At 45.2% G+C, this 12,212-nt stretch overlaps 1 protein-coding gene across 2 annotated transcripts in view; it reads left to right on the top strand.

The window, feature by feature from the left end:
• Window positions 1-361: 361 nt before the first annotated feature.
• Window positions 362-12,212, top strand: part of LOC121292725 (serine/threonine-protein kinase PAK 4-like) — a 66,357-nt gene continuing 54,506 nt past the window's right edge. For both annotated transcript variants that reach the window (XM_041215051.1, XM_041215050.1), the window contains exon 1: window positions 362-420. The gene's annotated coding sequence lies outside the window, so the exon portion shown is untranslated. The remainder of the gene's footprint in view (window positions 421-12,212) is intronic.

The following is a 12,212-nucleotide window of genomic DNA, read 5'->3' as shown; positions in this document are numbered from 1 at the left end:
TTTGGGTATCCTCCAGTGCGCCAAGGGGTGCCTGTGGAAGTGAAGAAGCAGCAGGAAGGAGTGGAGGGATAATACTCTATCCAACTCATTGTCCCATTTCTGGAGCTGACTCACTATTTAAGGAAACATAGTTTAAGAAAAGTCAACAGAATGGGAGGGGAATGAAGGGTAAAGAAAGGTAATGTTTGAGGGCCTTGCGTGAGGGTCCTGAGCTGAGATCTCCCCATCAGGGTTTCTTGTGAGTATTTGAGGGAATTTGCGAAGAAGCCTCTGCTGATTGGTGAATTGGTTGCTGAGGCTTCAAACCTGCAAGGAGGATCATAGTCCAGAATGTTTGAACAAGCAGCAGCTTGCTGTGAGTCACAGTTTATAACCAGTCATGCACTCCTGGAGCACACTCCCGCAGCTAGGTGTCGAGCGGTAAGTAAATTCTATCTCACAAGAATACACTCAAAAGAAAAAAAGTTTGTGGGTGGATGTCTGAATAGTGTAGGGGTAGTGGGGTGCGATGGTGTGGGAGTGGGGGAGTGGGGGGTTAAAGTTCCAGGTAGCTACATGAGGTACCTGTGCTGCAGGTTTTGGGAGCCTGACGCTAGAGAAAAAGAGAGGCTAGAAGCTAGTCTGAGGCTAGAGAAAAATCCCCCAATTAATGCTCCTCCTGTCCCTCACCAGCTGAGAGCTAATGCACACAGATCTGAGGGCAACAGTGACAGAAGATAGTTAACAGACTGGAAAAAAAAGTCAGGAAAGCAAAGGAGAGAATCATAAATGTCTCCTATCACTAGAGAAAAAGTACTAGGGAAACTAATGGGGCTAAAGGCCGATAAGTCCCGTGGACCTGACGGGTTGCATCTTAGGATATTAAAAGAAGTAGCTACAGAGATAGTGGATCCACTATCTCTGCCAAGAATCCTTAGTTCTGAAAAAGTCCCAGAGGATTGGAAAACTGCCAATGTAACACCCTTATTCAAAAAGGGAGGGAGAGAAAAAACAGGTAACTATAGGTCAGTTAGCTTAACATCTGTCATTGGGAAAATGTTAGAGTCTGTTATAATGGATGTAATAGCAGAGCATTTAGAAATACATAATATAATCAAGCAGAGTCAGCACGGCTTCATGAAGGGGAAATCATGCCTGACAAACTTATTAGAATTCTTTGAGGAGGTAACAAGCAGGATAGATAAAAGGGAACCAGCAGATGTTATGTATTTGGATTTCCAAAAAGTGTTCGATAAGGTACTGCACATAAGGCTACTTAATAAGATAAAAGCCCATGGTGTTGGGGGTATTATATTAGCATGGATAGAAGATTGGCTAACTAAGAGAAGACAGAGAGTTGGGATAAGGGGGGCATTTTCAGGATGGCAACCTGTAACTAGTGGAGTGCCACAGGGATCAGTGCTGGGGCCACAATTATTTACAATACATATTAATGACTTGGATGAGGGAAATGAATGTACTATTGCCAAGTTTGCGGATGACACAAAAATAGGTGGGAAGGCAAGCAGTGAGTTTGACACAAAGAGTCTACAGAGGGATATAGACAGGTTAAGTGAGTGGGCAAAAACTTGGCAGATGGAATATAATGTGGGAAAATGAGAGGCTATGCACTTTGGCAGGAAGAATAGAGGAGCTGAATATTATTTAAATGGAGAAAGACTGCAGAAAGCTGCAGCACAAAGGGATTTGGGGGTCCTCGTGCATGAATCACAAAAAGCTAGCATACAAGTTCAGCAGGTATAGATAAGGCAAATAGAATGTTGGCCTTTATTTCAAAGGGAATGGAGTATAAAAATACGGAAGTCTTGCTAAAACTATACAAGGCGCTAGTTAGAACACACTGAGAACAGTTTTGGTCCCCTTATTTAAGGAAAGATATACTGGCATTGGAGGCTGTCCAGAGAAGGTTAACTAGGTTGATCCTGGGAATGGAGGGATTTTCTTATGAGGAGAGGTTGAGTAAGTTGGGCCTGTACTCATTGGAGTTTAGAAGAATGAGAGGCGACCTTATTGAAACATATAAGATTCTTAGGGGGCTTGACAGGGTAGATGCTGAGAGGTTGTTCTCCATTGTGAGAGAGCCTAGGACCAGTGGGCATAATCTCAAAGTAAGGGTTCGCTCATTTAAGACAGAGATGAGGAGGAATTTCTTCTTTCAGAGGGTAGTGAACCTGTGGAATTCTTCACTGCAGAGGGCTGTAGAGGCTGAGTCATTAAGTATATTCAAGGCTGAGATGGACAGATTTTTAATCAGTAAGGGATTCAAGGGTTATGGGGAAAAGGCAGGGAAGTGGAATTGAGGATTAACAGATCAGCCATGATCTCATTGAATGGCGGAGCAGACTCAATAGGCCAAATGGCCTACTTCTGCTTCCATGTCTAAAGGTCTTATGGACAGAGAGCTGAAGTTCTGCTTCCATTATCGCTGAGTGTAAATAGAAGTCTGGTGCTGGGAAGCAGGAAAGCCCTGTGTGTAAGTGCACTCCTTGTGTTGCCATTTCACAAACCAGTGCAGCATTAAGCTCTAGGGAAGGTGAGTGAGGGAGAATGTTACTGTGCCTCCAGCTAGTACACCTTCACTTGTATTCAGATATCATAATATTAGGGCGAGGAATGACTCCAAACGAGTTTTCTGCTAACTGGCCCTTGGGACTGTGTCTGGATTTAAAGGGGTCAGTGGAAGTGTGTCAGTATTTATAGGGGCTCTTTGGCGTGTCAATACTTACAGGGGGCTCTTTGGGAGTTTATAGTTTACAGAAGTTTCTGGGTGTGTCAGTATTTACAGGGGGTCCCCAGGAAAGTGTAAGCATTTACAGGGGTCCCCAAAAGTCTGCCAGTACTTAATGAATATTCCATTTGCTTTCTGAATTGTTTGATGTACCTGCAAGCAAACTTGATGTGTTCCTTGTGCGAGTACTCCCGTCTCTCTGAACATCAACAATATTTATAAGTTTCATGTTTTTTGAAAAATACTTTGCTTTTCTAGGCTTACTTTCAAAGTGCAACTTCTCCACATTATACTCCTTTTGCTACCTTGTTGCCCACTCACTTAACCTGTCTATATCTCTCTGCAGCTACTTTATGCCCTCCGCACAGCTTACATTCACACCTAGCTTTGTATTATCTGCACACTTCTAGAAACCCCTTATAAATTTTGGCACACTCCCAAGGATGCTCTGTAAATGCTGAGATGCTCCCAGAGACGCCTCTGTAAATACAGACACACTCTTGGGACTCCCTTTAAATACTGACAAGCTCCTGGGAACCCTTGTATATACACACAGGCTCCCAGGGAAGCCCTATAAATGCTGACACGCACACCCAGGGAACCCTTCTAATTACCAACACACGTCCAGGACCCCTTGTACGGACACACTCCCAGGACCGCCTATAAATACTGGCATATTCCCAGGACCTCCTGTAAATGCTGACACAATTCTGGGACCTCCAGTAAATACCGTCACAATCCCTGTGTTCCCCTTTAAAAACTGACATACACTGGGGGAGCCCTGTAAATACAGGCACATTCCTGGAAGCACCTGTAAATATTGACACTCTCCCAGGACTTCCCTATAAGTACTGACACATTCCTGGGAACCCCTGTAAAAACAGACACACACCAAGTCATCCCTGTGAATGCTGATATATTCTGAAGGAGCCCCTGTTAATATTGAATCACTCTGGGGACTCCCAGTAAATACTGACACACTCCTGGGGGATCCCTGTAAATCTGGAAACACTCATGGGAACACACTGTAAATGCTGACACAATCCTGGGTACCCCCTATAAATACTGACACACTCTCATAGAGCCCTGCAAATACTGATACACTCCCAGGGACCACCTGTAAATACTGATGTACTCTCAGGAACACCCTGTAAATACCGAAACACACTCAGGGTCCTCAAGTAGGTACTGACACACTCTGGAACAACCCCCACCCCAACCCATGAGCGCTGTAAATACTGACACATTCTAAGTTATACCCTGTAAATATTGATACACTCTCAGAGACCTCCTGTAAATACTGATAAGCTCTGGAATCCACCCATTAGTAATGACACTCCCAGGGTCCCCTGTAAATACTGGCACATTCTGGAGACCTCCTGTAAATATGGGCACAGACCCTCTGTAAATTCAGACTCACTCCTGGGTACACCCTCTAAATACTGACACATTCCTGGGTACCCTCTGTAAGTACTGTCCCTCTCTTGGCACGCCCTGTAAATATCAACACGTTTCCAGGGAATCTCTAAACACAGACGCACTCTTGGGAATCCCTTATAAATACTAACACACTCCCAGGAATTCTCTGTGAATACAGACACATTCCTGGGAATCTCAACACTACATCACCACTGCTCCACTATTCCATCCTTCTGCCACGGACTATCACAGAATCCTCTTAGACAAAATTCTGAAATAAAATACAGCTCAAAAAAGATGTAGCAATTTTATCCAACATTTCCAATATTACCAATGAAACTGAACTATTCATCCTTGTGCATTCCCTTACTGTCTGTCTTGCGGGTGCCTTGCTTTGACTAGTGCTCCAACATGGTGTTAACCCCAGTGGCTACAGCATGACTGGTGGAAGGCTGCTGACTTTCAATGGAGGAGACTGTAGATGGCCTTGCAGGACACCCTTAAACTGCTCTGGGCCTTCAGACCACCTCAACATAGGGGGCAGCAGTCTGGCTGAAAGCCAATAACAAGAACACAGGTGGACTGTGAGAGTGTGGGTGGGTAGGAGATATCATGTGAAGATGCATTTACTGACCTTGACCACTCACGTGAAGACATTGAACTTTTTAAAATATATTTTTTCATAGGATGTGGCTAGGCCAGCATTTATTGCCCATCCCCAATTGCCCTTGAGAAGGTGATCATGAGATCTTTTCTTGAACTGCTTGTCCATGTGGTGTAGGTAGACCCACAGTGCTGTTAAGAAGGCAGTTACAGGATATCACACAGCTAAAGTGAAGGAACTGCAATATAGTTCCAAGTCAGGATGGCACGTGGCTTGGAGGGGAATTTGCAGGTTGTGGTGTTCCCATGTATCTGCTGCCCTTGTCCTGCTGGGTGGTAGAGGTCATGGGTTTAGAAGGTGCTCTCAAAAAAGCCTTGGCGGGTTGCTACAGTGCATCTTGTATGTGGAACACACCACTGCTACAGTGCGACAGTGGTGGAATGAGTGAATGTTTAAGGTGGTGGATGGAGGGCCAGTCAAGCGGGATGCTTTGTCCTGGATGGCGTTGATTTTGAATGTTGTTGGAGCTGCACTCATCCAGGCAAATGGATTGTATTCCATCACACTCCTGACTTACGTATTGTAGGTGGTAGACAGCCTTTGGGAAGTCGGGAGGTGAGTGACTCACTGCAGGATTCCTAGCCTCTGATCTGCTCTTATAGCCACAGTACTCATATGGCTGGTCCAATTCAGTTTGTGGTAACCTCCAGGATGTTGATGGTGGGGATTTCAGTGATGGTAATACCATTGAATGACATGGGAAGATGGTCATTGCCTGGCACATGTGCAAATGTCACTTGCTGCTTAACAGCCCAAGCCTGAATGTTCTCCATGTCTTACTGCATATGGACACGGACTGCTTCAGTATCTGAGGAGTCGCAAATGGGACTGACAATTGTGCAATCATCAGCGAACTTCTGACATTATGACGGAAGGAAGGTCATTGATGAAACAGCTGAAGATGTTGGGCCTAGGGCACTACCCGGAGGAACTCCGGCAGCAATGTCTTGGGACTGAGATGATTGGCCTCTAACAACTGCAGCCATCTTCCTTTGTGCTAGGTATTACTCCAACCACTGGAGAGTTTTGCCCTGATTCCTAGTAATATCAGTTTTGCTAAGGCTCCTTGGTACCAAACTTTGTCAAATGCTGCCCTGATGTCAAGGACAGTTACTCTCACCTCACCTCTAGAGTTCAGCTCATTTGACCATGTTTGGACCAAGGCTGTAAAGAGGTCAGGACCTGAGTGGCCTTGGTGGAACCCAAACTGAGTATCAGTGAGCAGATTATTGCTGAGTAAGTGCCACTTGATACATTATTGACAACGCCTTCCATCACCTTGCTGACGATGGAGAGTAGACTGATAGGGCAGTAATTGGCAGGTTGGATTTGTCCTGATTTTTGTGGACAGAACATACCTGGGTAATTTTCCACATTGCCGGGTAGATGCCAGCATTGTAGCTGTACTGGAACAGCTTGGCTATCGGTGCGGCTAGTTCTAGAGCACATGTCTTTAGTACTACTGCCAGAATATTGTCAGGACCCATAGCCTTTGCAGTATCTAGTGCCCTCGGCCGTTTCTTGATTTTACATGGAGTGAATTAAATTGGCTGAAGACCGGCATCTGCGATGCTGGAGGATCTCAGAAGGAGGTCGAGATGGATCATCCATGTGGCACTTCTCACTGAAGATGTTTGCAAATGCTTCAGCCTTGTCTTTTGCACTGATGTGCTGGGCTCCCCCATCATTGTGGAACCTCCTCCTCTAGATAGTTGTTTAATTGTCCACCACCATTCGCGACTGGATGTGGCAGGATTGCAGAGCTTAGATCTGATTCATTGGTTGTGGGATCGTTTAGCTTTGTGTGCAGTGTTGTAGCTTCACCAGGTTAACATTTCATTTTTAGGTTTGCATGGTGCTGTTCCTTGATGCCCTCCTTATTGAACCACGGTTGATCCACCGGCTTAATGCTAATGGTAGAGTGGGGGATTTGTTGGACTGTGAGGTTACAGATTGTGGTTGAACATAATTCTGCTGCTGCTGATGGCCCACAGTGCCTCATGGATACCCAGTTTTGAGTTGCTGGATCCATTCAAAATCTATCCCATTTAACATAGTGATAGTGCTACAACATGATGGGGGGTATCCTCAATTTGTAGGCACAATGATTGATTTTGTGGTGGTCACTTCTACCAATACTGTCTTGGACAGATGCATCTGTGACAGGTAGATTGCTGAGAATGAGGTCAAGTGGGATTTTCCCTCTTGTTGTTTCCCTCACCACCTGCTGCAGAACCAGTCTAGCAGGCCATGTCCCTTAGGACTTGGTCAGCCCTGTCAGTAGTAATGCTAATGGGCCACTCTTGCTGACAGACATTGAAGTCCTCCACCCAAAGTACATTCTGTGCTCTCACCATCCTCAGTGCACCTAAAGTGTTCAAAATGGAGAAGTGCTAATTCATCAGCTTGGGGGGCAAGGGGGTTGTGCGGAGGCAGTAGGTTTTCTTGCTCATGTTTGATGCCATGAAACCTCATGGGGTCCAGAGTCAATGTTGAGATCTCCAAAGGCAACTCCCTTTGTATACCACTCTGGTGGTTCTGTCCTGACATTGGGACAAGGCATACCCAGGGATGGTGATGGTGGTGTCTGGGACATTATCTGTCAGGTATGATTCCGTGTGTATGACTATGTCAGGCTGTTTCTTGGCTAGTCTGCGAAGTTGGCACAAACCCTCGGATGTTAGTAATGAGGACTTTGCAGGGTCATCAGGGCTGCGTGTGCTGTCATTCGGTGCCTTGGTTGATGCTAGGTGGTCCATCTTGTTCCATTCCTTTTAGACTTTGTAGCAGTTTGATACAACTGAGTCACTTGTTATGGCATTTCAGAGGGCATTTAAGAGTCAACCACATTGTTGTGGGTCTGGAGACATATGTAGACCAGATCTGGGAAGGATGGCAGATTTCTTTCCCGAAAGGACATTAGTGGATCAGTTGTTTTTGTTTTAACAACAATCCAGATTTATTAATTGTATTTAAATTCCACCAACTGTCATGGCGTGATTTGAACCCATGTCCCCACAGCAATAGCCTGGGCCTCTGGATTTCTAGTCCATTGACATTATCATTATGTCACCACCACCCCTTGGTCTTATCCCTGACCCTTTTCTGGCACTGCAGCCAATCCTCAGGAATTGACCTCTCTGGCCACCTGCTCCCGTTCTCTTTGTAGGGTGTGCCTTGAAGGCTTCCTGGCCTCTCTCCTCCTCTTGACCCCCAGGACCAAGGTTCCCAGCCCTGCATCCAAAAACCTGGGAGAATTCTCTCTGACTTGTTGCTCCATTTGTAATCCTCTTCCGTCCATCCTAGCTTTCCTCAGACTGTTCCAGCAGCTGCTGTAGCCTGAGTGCTTTTCTACTGTAAGAGAGACAGACAGCCTTTCAGAAGTGCAGGCTAACTGTGCATTGTGTTATCCAAACACCTGAGACCCCTGCTGAATGTGCAGCCAGTCAGCTGTACGTTTCATGCTGGGCTACATGCTACCATTATGTTGATGAGCAGACAGCATAAAGTTTGCATTCTGCCTCAATGGGACTGGGTGCAGGGTATTTATACATCATGATCTTATGCCTGTTAATGGGTCCAATTGAACTTTTAGACTCATGAATCCAGTTCTTCATCTCTGACATTGCCATTAATTTAATATTGATGGATATTGATGGCCGGGTTTGATTTGTCCTGCTTTTTGTGGACAGGATATACCTGGGCAATTTTCCACATTGCCAGGTAGATGCCAATGTTGTAGCTGTACTGGAACAGCTTGACTACCGGTGTGGCTAGTTATTAGTACTACTGTCAGAATATTGTCCGGACCCATAGCCTTTTCAGTATCTAGTGCCCTCGGCTGTTTCTTGATTTTACATGGAGTGAATTAAATTGGCTGAAGACTAGCATCTGTGATGCTGGGGATCTCAGAAGGAGGCCGAGGCTTCTGTGAAAAGAGGCCTCTCTGGAGCGGAGATAAGTTCAAATTAAACATCGTATTCCGTGTTTGGAAAATGTAAAACCATTATCCCTTTAAATTCTACCAGTTTAGCAACCAGCTGAGAATCAGATTACAAGGGGTAGGACTGAGGGTCACAGCGCAAGAAAGGGAATCAGTCAAGGGGCCCAGTACAAAAAGGGATGGCAAAGAGTTGAGGGTCACTGTGCAGAACATAGTTGGGGGCAACGCTGAGTGTCATAGTGCCAAACATGGTCAGGGAAAAGGCTGAGGGTCACAGTGCAGTACAGGGTTAGGGGAAAGGCTAAGGGTCACAGTGCAGAAGAGGGTCAGGAGAAAGGGTGAGGATCACAGTGCAGAACAGGGTTAGGGGAAAGGCTGAGGGTCACAGTGCAGAACAGGGTTAAGGGAAAGGGTGAGGATCACAGTGCAGAACAGGGTTAGGGGAAAGGGTGAGGGTCACAGTGCAAAACAGGGTTAGGGGAAAGGCTGAGGGTCACAGTGCAGAACAGGGTTTTTGGAAAGGCTGAGGGTCACAGTGCAAAACAGGGTTAGGGGAAAGGCTGAGGGTCACAGTGCAGAACAGGGTTTTTGGAAAGGCTGAGGGTCACAGTACAGAACAGGGTTTTTGGAAAGGCTGAGGGTCACAGTACAGAACAGGGTTTTTGGAAAGGCTGAGGGTCACAGTGCAAAACAGGGTTAGGGGAAAGGCTGAGGGTCACAGTGCAGAACAGGGTTTTTGGAAAGGCTGAGGGTCACAGTGCAGCATAGGGAAGGGACTGAATTATCAAACAGAACAGGTTGAGGAGTCTGGGGCAGAGAGTGAGGCTTGAGGACACAGACCGGAACATTTAGATACATACTCCGAACTCTGGGTCCCTTGCCCTGAATGAAGCCTGCTGGTAGCCTTTTCCAAGTATACCATGGAGGGTGTGCCAGTCATACTCCTCAACAATGTCTAGTCAGCCCATACAGGATGCAGAAACACAGCCAGTGTGAGTCACTTGTGATCTTTTGTTGAAGTGCACATGGTTGGTGTGTGAGCCAGCAGGAAGTGGATAAGCTAATTCTTGGCTTTCCCTAAGAGCTCAGAATGTGGTATAGATGAGTCACTTGTTACTTATGTTTGCAGACACTAACCTCAATCCAGTGCACCCACTGATAAAATAAATGCACTTTATAAGAACACAAGAAAAGAAGCCTCTCATTGAGTAAGTACAGGGGAAGCCACAAGCTGGTTCAATAAACTATGGGTGGCACTGTGGCCAGGCATCGTAAGTAGATTGTCCAGGAGTCGTCAGGAATTAAAGAAAAATATCCTGCTGCAAAAAGCCCGGGAGAAAGATCATAGGGTCATTAAAAGAAATTGGGTGTTTATATTTCATCTTCTTTGAACACTTTCATTCATTAATCATAAAAGAAATTGGAGACATCGGACTTTAAAGGATAAGTCAGACCTAATGAACCTAGAAACATAGAAACAGGAGCAGGAGTAGGCCATTCGGACCTTCGAATCTGCTCCGCCATTCATTATGATCATGCTTGATCATCCAACTCAATAGCCTGCTCCTGCTTCCTCCCCATACCCTTTGATCCCTTTCGCCACAAGAGCTATACCTAACTCCTTCTTGAAAACATACAATGTTTTGGTCTCAACTACTTTCCGTGGTAATGAATTCCATAGGCTCACCACTCTCTGGGTGAAGAAATTTCTCCTCATTTCAGTCCTAAGTGGTCTACCCCATATCCTCAGGCTGTGACCCCTGATTCTGGACTCCCCCACCATCGGGAACATCCTTTCTGTATCTACCCTGTCTAGTCCTGTTAGAATTTTATAGGTTCCTATGAGATCCCCCCTCATTCTTCTGAACTACAGCAAATATAATCCTAATCGACTCAATCTCTCCTCATATGTCAGTCCCACCATCCCAGGAATCAATTGGGTAAACCTTTGCTGCACTCCCTTTTTAGAAAGTACATCCTTCCTCAGATAAGGGTACCAAAACTGCACACAATATTCCAGGTGTGGTCTCACCAAGGCCCTACACAATTGCAGCAAGACATTCCTGTTCCTGTACTCGAATCCTCTGGCTATGAAGGCCAACATACCATTTGCCTTCTTTACCGCCTGCTGCACCTGCATGCTTACCTTCAGCAACTGGTGTACAAGGACACCCAGGTCTTGTTGCACATTCCCATCTCTCAGTTTATAGCCATTCAGATAATAATCTGCCTTCCTGTTTTTGCTATCAAAATGGATAACCTCACATTTATCCACATTATACTGCATCTGCCATGCATTTGCCCACTCACTCAGCTTGTCCAAATCACACTGAAGCATCTCTGCATCCCCCTCACAGCTCACCCTCCCACCCAGCTTTGTGTCAACTGCAAATCTGGAGATATTACATTTAATTTCCTCATCTGAATCATTAATATATATTGTGAATAGCTGGGGACCCAGCACCGATCCCTGTGGTACCCCACTAGTCACTGCCTGCCATTCAGAAAAAGACCTGTTTATTCCTACTCTTTGTTTCCTGTCTGCCAACCAGTTTACTATCCATCTCAATACACTACCCCCAATCCCATGTGCTTTAAGTTTATATGCTAATCTCTTATGTGGGACTTTGTCGAAAGCCTACTGAAAGTCTAAGTAAACCATATCCACTGGCTCATCAATTCTACTAGTTACATCCTTGAAAAATTCTAGTAGATTTGTCAAGCATGATTTCTCCTTCATAAATCCATGCTGATTCTGTCCGATGCTGCCACTGTTTTCCACATGCTCAGCTATTAAATCTTTTATTATGGACTTTAGAATTTTCCCCACTACCGACGTCAGGCTGACTGGTCTATAATTCCCTGTTTTCTCTCTGCCTCCCTTTTTAAATAGTCAGGTTACATTAGCTACCCTCCAATCTTTAGGAACTGTTCCAAAGTCTATAGAAAATGATTGAATTTTTTGAAATTGTGGAAAAGGGAATGTCTATGGATGTTATATGGATTTCCAGAAGTCATTTGATAAATCCCTCATAAGAGACTTTAGCTGAAGTTGAAACTAATATTATTGAATGCAAATTATTGACCTGGTTAGGAAATTGGCTGAGCGACAAGAAACAGAGTAGGGGTAAAGGGCCGGTGCTCTTATTGGCAGGATGTGACTAGTGATCATGAATATTAAAACGTCAAGGCCAAGTGCAGAAAATAAATAAAAAAGGCTAATGGAATGCTGGCCTTTATATATAGAGGAATAGAATATAGGGAGAGAGGTCATGCTTCAGGTATACAAAGCCCTAGTTTTCCTGCATCTGGTGTACTGTGAACAGCTCTGAGTACCATATCTTTGGAGAGATACATTGGCCTTGGAGGGAGTACAAATCAGATTTATCTGAATGATACCTAGACTCCAAGGGTTGAATTCCAAAGAGCAATTAAGCAAACTAGAGCGCCCTGGAATT

Source organism: Carcharodon carcharias, chromosome 20 (genome assembly GCF_017639515.1).
Source record: "Carcharodon carcharias isolate sCarCar2 chromosome 20, sCarCar2.pri, whole genome shotgun sequence".
Lineage (NCBI taxonomy): Eukaryota > Metazoa > Chordata > Chondrichthyes > Lamniformes > Lamnidae > Carcharodon > Carcharodon carcharias.
This window is presented reverse-complemented; position numbering and strand designations above follow the sequence as displayed.